This window comes from Equus przewalskii, chromosome 32, assembly GCF_037783145.1.
Source record: "Equus przewalskii isolate Varuska chromosome 32, EquPr2, whole genome shotgun sequence".
Lineage (NCBI taxonomy): Eukaryota > Metazoa > Chordata > Mammalia > Perissodactyla > Equidae > Equus > Equus przewalskii.
The window spans coordinates 18039545-18051518 of record NC_091862.1 but is presented as its reverse complement, the minus strand read 5'-3'; positions in this window follow the sequence as shown (position 1 = coordinate 18051518).

Below are 11974 nucleotides of genomic sequence, written 5' to 3'. Positions count from 1 at the left end.
TTTGCCGCTATAAGGAGTTTGGATTGCATTAAATGATTGGGGAACCGTAAGAAGAGAGAGTGATTGCACCGGAGCAACCCGGGGTCACGAAGACCATGCGTATCCTGAAGTTCAGCTCTTAGCTGGATCCTGTCCTTCCTTGGGGCCACGATCCATACACCTAGGCTACAAAAACAACAACTTGGAGTAATTAAACAAATGCTGGTCCCAAATCTAACACCGAGGCACTTAAAATGGGAGGAAAACAATCTCTGATAAAAAATTAAGGATAAGGAATTTTCAATGTCACAGAAATTCATAGTTCAGGTCAATGTAAATCTTGAAATATCTTCATGCATTTAACTCTTTCCAAATTCCATGTCAAAACAAGCGTTGATTGAAAATGTAAACTTTGAAGTTGGAAATAAACCTGATCAGGATCACTACAAGGAGAGATGACAAAGACAATTTGAATTTCTAAGGGCAGAGAGAGCAGGAGAAAATTGGTTCTGATGGCCACATTGCAGCAGGCGGAACCAACACAGCCGCCCCTCCAACCCTCCAGTCTTTGGACGCCCCGCTCACCTGCTTTTGTCCTCTTCTGTGCATTTTTCATTTATATTATTAAAATTATCATAATTGTCTTGCTGTCTTATAGTACTTTATAATTTTCCAGCGCTTTCACGAACATTCTATTAAGCCTTTTGACGGCATATAAAGCAGATATGAGGTGATAGATAGGGTTGGCGGTGTAATTTTCATTTTTATAAGTAAAGAAGCTGGAATTAAAAGAGGTTTAACATCTTCCTGAGAGTGCCATAGCTGGTCAGCAGCCTCAACAACTCGGGAGAGTAGAATTTTCCAGCAGTCAACAGTGTTTTTTTTTTGTTTTTTTTTAAAGATTTTATTTTTTCCTTTTTCTCCCCAAAGCCCCCCGGTACATAGTTGTATATTCTTCGTTGTGGGTCCTTCTAGTTGTGGCATGTGGGACGCTGCCTCAGCGTGGTCTGATGAGCAGTGCCATGTCCGCGCCCAGGATTCGAACCAACGAAACACTGGGCCGCCTGCAGCGGAGCGCGCGAACTTAACCGCTCGGCCACGGGGCCAGCCCCCCAGCAGTCAACAGTGTTTTAACTCTTTCTCCCACAACTCCCGGTCTGCCTCCCTCACCTCACTTCCAATTCTTTTTTTCCTTTTTCCTCAACACGGCATCTATATATTATAACAAACAAAATCCATTCCTTATCATAAAGTTTGTTTCTGTTAATTAATAATTTTAAATAATTAAAAAATAATTTTAATAATTATGAAAATTGATATGTATTAATAGCTTACTATAAGCTCATATAATTTAAATATATACTAAAATATAATAAAATGCAGTTTATAGTTTAATAATGATATAAAATTTAATCCTTTAAAATAATTAAATGATACTTTTAAGTAATAGTTTTTAAAGTAAAATTATTTTTTTCTTAAAAAGCTTGCCCTTTTTACTTGCACGTGGTGCACAGCTTCCCCCCTCCGACCCCCCCCCCCCCACCCCCCACGGCCAGGGGCTGAGGGAGATTCCCACTCTTCTAGCAGAGTCCAAAGGGGTCCCTTAGGAGCCGCTCCCCCCCCCCCCCCCGCCACGTTCCCGTTTGAGGTTCACGTGAGCCCCAAATCCAGAAAACCTGATTCTCACAGACATTCCGAATGTGTACAAGAAATTCGGAGGGCTGAACAGAGGCACGGTTTATCCGCTTTCCCAGGAGATCCTTTGACTTACAAAAGGTTTCCCCAACGGATTTGTATAAACATCAAGCTTTCTCAGTGCATTTTTAATTCAATGCAATTGTCGTAAATTCAAGCTAAGAAAATCACTCAAGTTTCCGGGTTCGTTTATCCCGCCCAGCTGCGGAGCTGGCCAAGCCCAGCCACACAGGGGAGCTGATGTCCTTCGGGCGTCACCGGGGCGCAATGGAGCGGCAGCTCCGGAGGAAAGTGTCAGGCGAGGTGTCGCCAGGAGCACGTAATTCTACGGAAACGAGGCAGCGACTGAGTCTGAGCTCTGTAGCCTTTGGGAAGGATGCAAACTCCTCTCTCCCGATGAAAATGGGTCCCCGCGGTAAACCACCACGACGGTCATCCTCATCTTCATTGGTTCCCGTTTCTTGAGTCCCAGGGCATCATTCCTCCTGGCCCACAAACCGAGTCCTGAGCGCCTCTTGATTTGACAGACAGTTCTCTCTGTGTGCCTGTGTCCTGTGGACCTCATCCCCACTCACAAACGATCCGCCCGGGCTCGATCTGGCCTGTCCATGTGTTTTGTTTAACTTGTATTTTTTAAACGGTTTAAAATAGAGATCAACAATTTAGAATGAAGAGTCACAGAAAGTCCCGATTTCCCATTTCCTTGGAAAGATAGGTATTCTTGGCAGCGATGGCCAGATTCCTACAGGGTAGCTGTGGGGCTGGACTGGGCACGGGCTCCTCAGCTCACCACAGACCCCGCTGGCCAGCCTGGCCTATTTCAGTGCTCGCCTGGTCACCATAGGATGAGAGGGAGTGACATCTGCCTCAAGGTTTTCCCTAAAGGGCCTCACTCCCCTCTCAGCCCAGGCTGTGTGCTTTAGTCAGCGTTGGGGTGTCTGTGTGTGTGGGGCGGAAGGTGAACCCCTTCTCTATGACTTGCTGATCCTCGAGTCATCGTGTTCTTCTGCCAACTTCCTGGGCTGTGGGGGACTCTTATCCCCAAGGACACAGTAACTGGGGTAAGAGTAGCAGGTAATTGAAACCGGGAAAGTGAAACCACGGATAAGGAGGAAAGCGAAACTGCGGATGGGGGTGGGGGATGGGAGGATTGGGGGGAGGTGGAGGGGGGTGGGGGGGTCGGGGGAGGTGAGCAGGGCGGGGCGGGGGTGGGACTACTGCGGAGTTCAGTAAGATCTGCTGTTTCAGGCATCCATCGGGGGGTCTTGGAACGCATCCTCTGTGGATAAGGGAGAGACTACTGTACTGATTTTTGCTCCCCGCCCCCCCCACCCCGCCCCAGTCCTCTGAAATAGCTATCATCCCATATGTGGTTCCTTAAGCCAGGGACCTGTCAAGAGCCACAAGAGCGAGGGGGCCAGCAACGCCCCCGGGACCCTGCCCGGCTTCACACAGAAAACAGGTCCGAGTGGAACAAAACAGAAAAGATGATGAGAGCAGTGGGAGAGGGGGTGGTGTGGCCGAGAGGGAAGGACTAGGGTACACATGGCACGAGAAAGGGAGAAAAAGAAAGGAGAAGCTAATTGCTTCCACACATTGCCTCCCATGGCACAGGCACAGGCCGGGAATTCTGTGAATTCCGTCTCGGGCACGTGGCTACACAGAAAATGCCATTTGCTAAAGGAATTCACCACCTATTGCCACTGAGCCTCCTAAAAGTGTGATCACAAAAAAATTAAACACAGAAATTGACTTTTTTTCGCCAAGTACGTTGAGTATGCTCTACGTTGTGTCTTTATAGTAGGAGGGATTGCTAAATGCCCACCCAACTCTTTCCTCCTCCTCCTCCTGGGCACACGACTGGACTACATTTCCCAGCAACCTTTGCAGTTAGCTGTGGTCATGTGCCCATTTCTAGCCAATGGAATGAGAGAGGACTAAAACCCTCCCATCCAGCGCTGGCCAATGTAAGACAAGCCACGTCCTTCTCCCTTCCAGGTGACCTAGGAAGCGTGGATGGAAGAGAGCTCTCGTTCCAAAGGAGCCTGTCTCCTGAATTACTTCTTTTGTCTGTAGCGTTTGATAGGTTTACATCCCTCCTCCACCAGTGGGGGGCAAATTGTTTAATTTCTCTCTGCCTCAGTTTTCTTCTTCTGCAAACTGGTAATATTGATAGTAACTGCCTCTTAGGGCTAATGGAAGTGTTAACCAAGTTAATGTTCGTAACTCACCTAGAAGAGGGCTCTGCTTATAGTAAGCACCACATAAAGGATGTTTTAAATAAAACATCGAAAGTTCTATGAATGTTATATTAGCCTTTATGGCTGTTCTAAACGTTTTAACAAATTTCTTTGGATGGTAATGAGAATCACCTTGGTTGGCAGTTTCTTTTTCGGGATAGCATAGAACTTACGAGTTATGGCTGAGGTATCTGGTGGATTGGCCTGAGATCAAATCTCGGCTTGGCCACTCATTACCTATGAGACATTAAAAGATTACTTAATCCTCTCATTAAGTGTCAATTTCCTTGTTAATAGGACCGTCAATATCTACTTCACAGAGTTATTGGAAGATTAATGAGATAAAGTTTGTAAAAAATTCAGTCAAGAGCATGGCACACAGTATGTGCTCATTAAATAACATTGTTCCTAGGCAATAAGTGATGAAGAGGGCAGGTTTGAGAAGGGGTTGTGCAGAACATTTAGAATTATTCTCTGAACCTTTCTCTTCATCTCTACAATGAGGTGATTAACTGGATTTGATTGTGACAAACTCATCCTTCAAGCCAAATCTTAGATAAAGATTCAATCTGACGTAGATGGAAGCGGTGGGAGTGGGGATGGAGGAGCCCCTCTCTGCCCACTGGCTTTGCCTCACATCCCCTCTCCAGCTTGTCCCTGAGTCACCTCTGTGGAACCCCAGGGCTCCTCAGCACAGTCTGATCATTTATAGGACTTGAAGTTCTTGAAGCGATTTCGTTCCAGCTCTAACGGTTTATGACTGCAAGGACTGGCATTTGGCCAGGAAATAAAGGTTGAAGATGCAGTTATAACACAACCTGTTCCCCAGGCCGAGGCCTCTTCTGACTTGGCAAACTGCTTCCATCACAGCCTCTCACACTTCGAGACTGTCTCTCAGGGGACAGTCCCTCGCTTTCCACCCACTTCTGCCGCATGGAGGGAGGGGGCAGGAAGCTGACACGATGCACTGCCCAGCTCTCTCCGGCACCATCTAGGGGCCTAGCCCCTAGACTAGCGGTGGAACCACGCTAAAGCCAGAGGCTGCGTTTCTGACAAATAAGGCCCTTGGCCAATTGCTGGCCAAAAACAAAAGAAACTCTCTAGAGAAAAATGAGCTGACTCAATAATTCAATGCTTTCTTTCAGTTAAAAGTCAAATTATCACTCAGATTTCCTCCTCTAATACCGCTTGTTTATGCAGATATAAACCATCCACGAAACTCCAGTCCACTCTGACTGGGGAGGAACAGCTCCATGTTCCTTGCATGCAGAGCCAGTCACCCTCAGGAGACTTCCACTTCCACTGAGATGAAAGTTAAAGACTTTTCCTTGGCCCCAGATCTCATCTCCTACCACTCTCCTCCTGGCCCTTGCTGCCACAATCAGACTTGACTTTTTGTGGTTCCTCCAACATATGAAGCATCTTCTGCTCTCTGGGCATTTGCACATGCTGTTTCTATGTCGGGAAGACTTTCCCTCCAGAGAACTGCATGGCCCCATCCTTCATCAACTCCCTCCTCAGAGAGGCCTTCCGTGACCACTTTATCTAAAAAGAACATCCCGTTCTCTTTCTAGATCTATACTCTGCTCTTACCTTGTAGCTCTTACTTTCACCCTGCATGGAGTGGGTGCCTCTATTAGCTATCGCCTGTCTCCCACTCCTTCTCGGGAGAGCAGAGACTTCGTCTACTGAGTTCACTACTGTGTCCTCAGCTCCTGGAACTGTCCTTGGCATATAGGTGTTCAGTGACTACCTGCCACGTGAATGACTAGATGATCTAAGCTGTTACTTGTGCATCTGCATTAAGGGTGGAAATTCACAAGCCTGCAGGGATGTGCAGTGAACTCAAACGTATGCGGAGTGGTGGAAGTTATGGGCTCTCAGTTGCTTGTATTGTGTGCAGGTTTAGCAATGCCTGGATGTGTGGCGTTTCTAAAGCCCATGCAGGCCCAACAAAAAGGATGAGCCAAGCATCCCTTAGCAGGCAGCCCACTGTGACCCCAGATCCGGGTTATCTGTCTTAACCACAGCATCATGGTTATACCTCTGGTTCCCGTTCTTGCCTGGAGTCAGCACTTCCCGTCCCCTATTCCTCAGCCTTACATTTCCTTCTCATGGAATGCTGGCTTTATACTTTGTCAGTGTGGCTCCCTGGAACTACATTTCCCAGAATCCCCTTCTCTGTATGGTTCTGACTTTCAGTTGGCCAAAAGAAAGAAAGTTGGTTAAGGGATGCTCTGTGAGAAACAGACACTGAGATGCCGGTTACTTCATGCTTTCCTACTCTGCTTCATGCTTTCCTACTGAGTTCAGCTCTTCTTTCTGACTGCTGGCTCTGCTAACCCATAGCGACCTCAACCCACCACCAGATGGAGAAGTGACAGCTTGCAGTAGACTTCCCCACCAGCTCTCCCTTGTGGTTCCTCTCCATCAGCTGGATGGGCCTGGCTTCCCGAATCCCTGTGTGCTCCAAGTTGTCCATCTGCCCCAATGCTTCAGGAAGGCTGGTTAGGGGATTTTTCCTGAACTTCCAACTCCCCTTTTCAGATCTTTATCTCCCAGCTCCGTCCACCATTGTGTCATATCTAATTCCTATAATAAAGTCCTCTTCCACAAGACTCACTGTCATTCCTCTTCCCTGATGGAATTTTCACTAATAGTCATGAAGAGTGTCATGCACCCATTCGGCCGACTAATGATTCTTTTCCAGTTATCAACATCATTGTAAATACAGAAACTTTCTGACTAAATACTTAATACCCCTACTTTCCTCTTCTTAGTAGCATGACTTCAATAATGGGGTCTTGTAATGTAATGTACGGTAGCTCCCCCTTATCTGTGGTTTCGCTTTTCTTGGATTCAGTTACCCGTGGTCAACCGTGGTCCAGAAGCAGATGATCCTCCTGGCATATCATCAGAAGGTGCGTAGTAGCCTAACGCTGTATCAGTGCCTACATCATTTCCCTCACTCCATCTCATCACCTAGGCATTGTATCATCTCACATCATCACAAGAAGCAGGGTGAGCACAGTACAATAAGATGTTTTGAGAGAGAGAGAGCACATTCACATAACTTTTATTACAGTATATTGTCATAATTGTTCTATTTTATTATTAGCTATTGCTGTTAATCTCTTATTGTGCCTAATTTATAAATTAAACTTGATCATAGCTGTGTATACATAGGAAAAACATAATTTACATAGGGTTGGGTACTATCTGTGGTTTTGGGCGTCCATTTGGGGTCTCGGAACACAGCCCCGTGGATAAGGAGAGATTACTGTATGATGTATGTAACATATAATGTTACTTGGTATTTCCCAAAATGTGCTCTGATGATTTTAGATGTGATATAGATAAAAGGTTTTTTAAAAATTATTTTAATAAATGCCCTGAAGTGGAAAACATAACATAGGAACTCATTTTATGGGTGCTATTGCTCAGGATGGAGCCAAATGTGTTTAGATTTGAAAAATGAGTGATTGGAGAGTGGTTGTGAAAATAAGGCAAAAATCATAACATGTCACGAGAATGACTGACATTTGGGATACTCTGGTCCAGTTATGAAGTGAGGAAAGCTCTGAATTAGGGTCAGGGGACCTTGGTTGTACCACCTCCCCCAGGGCATGGAGTTACCAGAAGCAGATGGATGCTCTGTGTGCTCAAAGCTGGGCAACCTTTGAGAGCACTTGGGCCCCCCTCCCGGATGACCCACCCAGTCCCAGCCTGTGCCTGGATCCCTGCCAGCCCCGAATATTTCAGCCTGCACACTTTCTGATTACTCAGCACTTCCCCAAACGCTTGCAGCTACTCATGCATATATTTCACCACTTACTTCTTTCAGTACTGTACGCCCCTGCCAGCCACAGCTCTCATGGTCAAAGTTCCCTTCTCTTTTCATATCTTGATTTTTTGAATCATATATCAACTGGCAATTAGAGGGGAAAAAGTTCTTAATTGCAAAAGAAGTAGATGCTCATTGAAGAAATTTGAAGAGTAAAAATAAAGCGTTAAAGTGTATCCTCACTCGCCCGCTACTTTCGCTCAAATCTCATTTTCCAAGGGAAACCTCTTCCCCAGCTTGGTGTAGATTCTTCCAGGATTTGCCTTCCTTTTAAGTATTTGTGATGGGGGCTCGGTGAGTTGAGGAGTCAAAAGAAAGATTTCTTGGACTCTCAAGGTCTGGCAGCAGTGCTCTTTTATTCAGAGAACAGTATGGAGTAGCATGGGGACAGGACCCATGGGCAGTGAAGAGCTTCAGACATGGGTTGAGGATAGGGCTAAATTTAAAGCATAGGTATGTGAGTTATCTCTTTACAAGACCAAGGGAAAAAAAGCCATTAAGATGGTATCAGTGCAGGTGGGGTCTGGCTTTTGGGTGGTCCTATAACTATAGATACGAATCAGATCGGATCAGGTCAGGATCTGCTATGCTTCCCGAATGGTACGCAATGAACCCCGATTTGGCTTCTCTCCCTGGGGCAGCCTTGATCCTCATCATTTGTACATAGGCTTAAAAAAAAGAAAACAGAGCGTTTTATGCTTACTATTCAAGATGTTCCCTTTTGCTTTCATCAATAAATCATGGATATTCTTCCATGTTGTACACAAACCCACTTCATCTTTTTTAACAGCTGCGTTGGGTTTTACACTATGCTTTTTTGGAGAATGACTCCTAAAGGCCATTGAACCACTTTCCGTCTGACTACACGAAGTCCAAGACCTGAATGAAGCCCTAATGCCCTAAGGCATCCGTTATGTGTAATGGATTAACTTCCTTCCTAAGCCTCTAGGATGATTTTAGGACACAACATCCTTGGAAGAATCCAGGAAACAGTCACTCGGGTCCTGCTTTGTGTTCTGTGGTTCAAATAGGAAACCCCACTTGAGAGAGACTGGATCTAAGACACAACTTTGGATGTTCATCTCTCTGTTGCCTAAGGGTTCCATCAAATTTCTCAGTTCTCCCTATTCTAATACTCCAGCAATCCTGTCTTTTTACCTCTTCCATCAAGCCTCCCTGAATCCATAGATGAGATCAATGTCCCTTTGGATAGACACAGTTATCACACACATACGTACCAGCTGTAGGGGAGCAAAAAAATTATCTCTGCTTTTACCCTCTTAGGTTCTGCGACTGGGGCTCTGAAAATTAAACCGATAAAAGTCAGGTTAACAAGAGAAAAACAGTTTATTAACTTGGGCAGTTGCACATACACATGGAAGAAACTCAATGATGAGTAACTCAAAGGGGTGGTTACAACTTGGAGCTTATTTAGCACCTTAAGAACAAATAATAAATTTGTAGAAGTGATAAGACAAAGGAAAAAGGGGTTAGGCTTTGAGGAGTGGCAGATTGTGGGAAGGTGTCTATCTCTCTCTCTCTATATGGAGAAACTAACGGAAGAGGGGGCTGCTTTGGTCAGGTTTGTTCTGTGGACTCCATCTCTGGCCTGATAGGAGTCTGCTGATTAAGAGCCTGTTCCTCCTGGTACAGGCTGAGCACCTTTCTCATGGGAAATTTTACGTCCTCCTTTTAGGTAGAAAAGGTCAGAGAATCCTTGCATCTGCTGTGTCTCAAGTATCTTCAGCTCAAATAATTCTTATGCCAAAGTGGCATATTTTGGGGTGGCATAGTCTGATCCCCCACAATGCCTACAAGGTTGACTAAACCCCTGTCATGGTCATCTCTAATATTAGCTCTTACTATTGATAATTTCAGCTAGTGCTTATTAAGCACATTTTATATGCCAGGCACCGTGCTAAGCATGTCACATAATCTATTTCATTTCATTCTTTCTGGCACTGGGTAATTGCCCCAAGGAACTCAGTGGTGGGTTGGAAGCATTTAACTGTTTTCTCAATTGTTTTTTTCCTTTTGTTCTGTTAAGGAGATGCCATCACCAACCCCCCTGAACTAGACCAAGCCTCACCACAAGAGCGACTATGACCTATGCCTTATTTTTAAAATTTTTTATATTTTCTTTTTAGATTTTTTATTTTAATTGACTTCATAATAGTTTACATCAATGTAAGATTTCAGTTGCACATTATTTCTTGACCCTCACCACATAAGTGCTCCCCTTCACCCCCTGTGCCCACCCTCCACCCCCCTTCCCCTGGTGACCACTGAACTGTTTTCTCTGTCCATGTGTTTGTTCTTATTCCACATGTGAGTGAAATCATCTGGTGTTTGTCTTTCTCAGTCTGGCTTATTTCGCTTAGCATAATTCCCTCCAGGTCCTTCCATGTTGTTGCAAATGGGATGAATTTGCCTTTTTTTTTATGGCTGAGTAATATTCCATTGTATACACCACATCTTCTTTATCCAATCATCAGTCGATGGGCACTTGGATTGTTTCCATGTCTTGGCTATTGTGAATAGTGCTGCAATGAACACAGGGGTGCATATGTTACATTGGATTGTTGATTTCAAGTTGTTTGGGTAGGTACCCAGTAGTGGGAAATGTGGGTCATATGGTAGTTCTTTATTTTTTTTTTTTTTGAGGAAGATTAGCCCTGAGCTAACTACTGCCAATCCTCCTCTTTTTGCTGAGGAAGCCTGGCCCTGAGCTAACATCCGTGCCCATCTTCCTCTACTTTATATGAGGGACGCCTACCACAACATGGCATGCCAAGCAGTGCCATGTCCACACCCGGGATCCGAACCGCCAAACCCCGGGCCGCTGAGAAGCGGAGTGTGTGAACTTAACTGCTGCACCACCGGGCCGGCCCTCATACGGTAGTTCTATTTTTAGTTTTTTAGGAATCTCCATACTGTTTTCCATAGTGGCTGCACCAGTTTGCATTCCCACCAGCAGCGTATGAGGGTTCCCTTTTCTCCACACCCTCTCCAACATTTGTTATTTTTAGTCTTAGTGATTACAGCCATTTTAACAGGCATAAGATGGTATCTCAATGTAGTTTTGATTTGCAATTCTCTGATGATTAGTGATGTTGAACATCTTTTCATGTGTTTATTGGCCATCTGTATATCTTCTTTGGAAAAATGTCTGTTCATATCTTCTGCCCATTTTTTGATTGGGTTGTTTTTTTTTTTTGTTGTTCAGTTGCGTGAGTTCCTTATATATTATGAAGATTAACCCCTTGTCAGACATATGATTTGCAAATATTTTCTCCCAATTGGTGGGTTTTTGTTTTGTTTTGTTTTGTCTTTTTGTTTTGATCCTGGTTTCCTTTGCCTTGCAGAAGCTCTTTAGTCTGATGAACTCCCCACTTGTTTATTTTTTCTTTTGTTTCCCTTGTCTGAGAAGACATGGTATTCGAAAAGATTCTTTTTAGTTCCATGTCAAAGAGTGTACTACCTATATTATCTTCCAGGAGTTTTATGGTTTCAGATCTTATCTTCAAGTCTTTGATCCACTTTGAGTTAATTTCTGTGTATGGTGTGAGATAGTGGTCTACCTTCATTCTTTAGCATGTGGCCGTCCAGTTTTCCCAACACCATTTATTAAAGAGACTATCTTTTCTTCATTGTATGTTCTTGGCATCTTTGTCAAAGATTAGCTGTCCGTAGATGTGTGGTTTTATTTCTGGGCTTTCAGTTCTGTTCTATTGATCTGTGTGCCTGTTTTTGTACCAGTACCATGCCATTTTGGTCACTACAGCTTGGTAGTACATTTTAAAGTCAGGGATTGTGATACCTCCAGCTTTGCTCTTTTTTCTCAGGATTGCCTTAGTAATTTGGGGTCTTTGGTTGCCCTGACCTTTGCCTTATTTTTAATGCTAAGATCTCTCCAGGAGGAGCTTAGACCTTGTTACCGTAACCTACAGTGTACATGGAAGCATGTTTTCCAACTGAGCCTGTGGAAGCCAATATCAACCTCTCCCTTTCGAATATTCATTCCCCATCCAAAATAAATGTCCCTGCTTCCCTTTGTTCAGGGATGCCATGACTTTAGAAATGATTCTGCATGGTCTCCTGTTTGCTGCAAATATATGTTACTTTGTGAGACAACTATTTCTGCAGAGTCCGATTTAACTCGCCAGGAGGGAACCCCCCTTTGGCTTCAGTAACATTTCCACAATTCTTTGAGGCT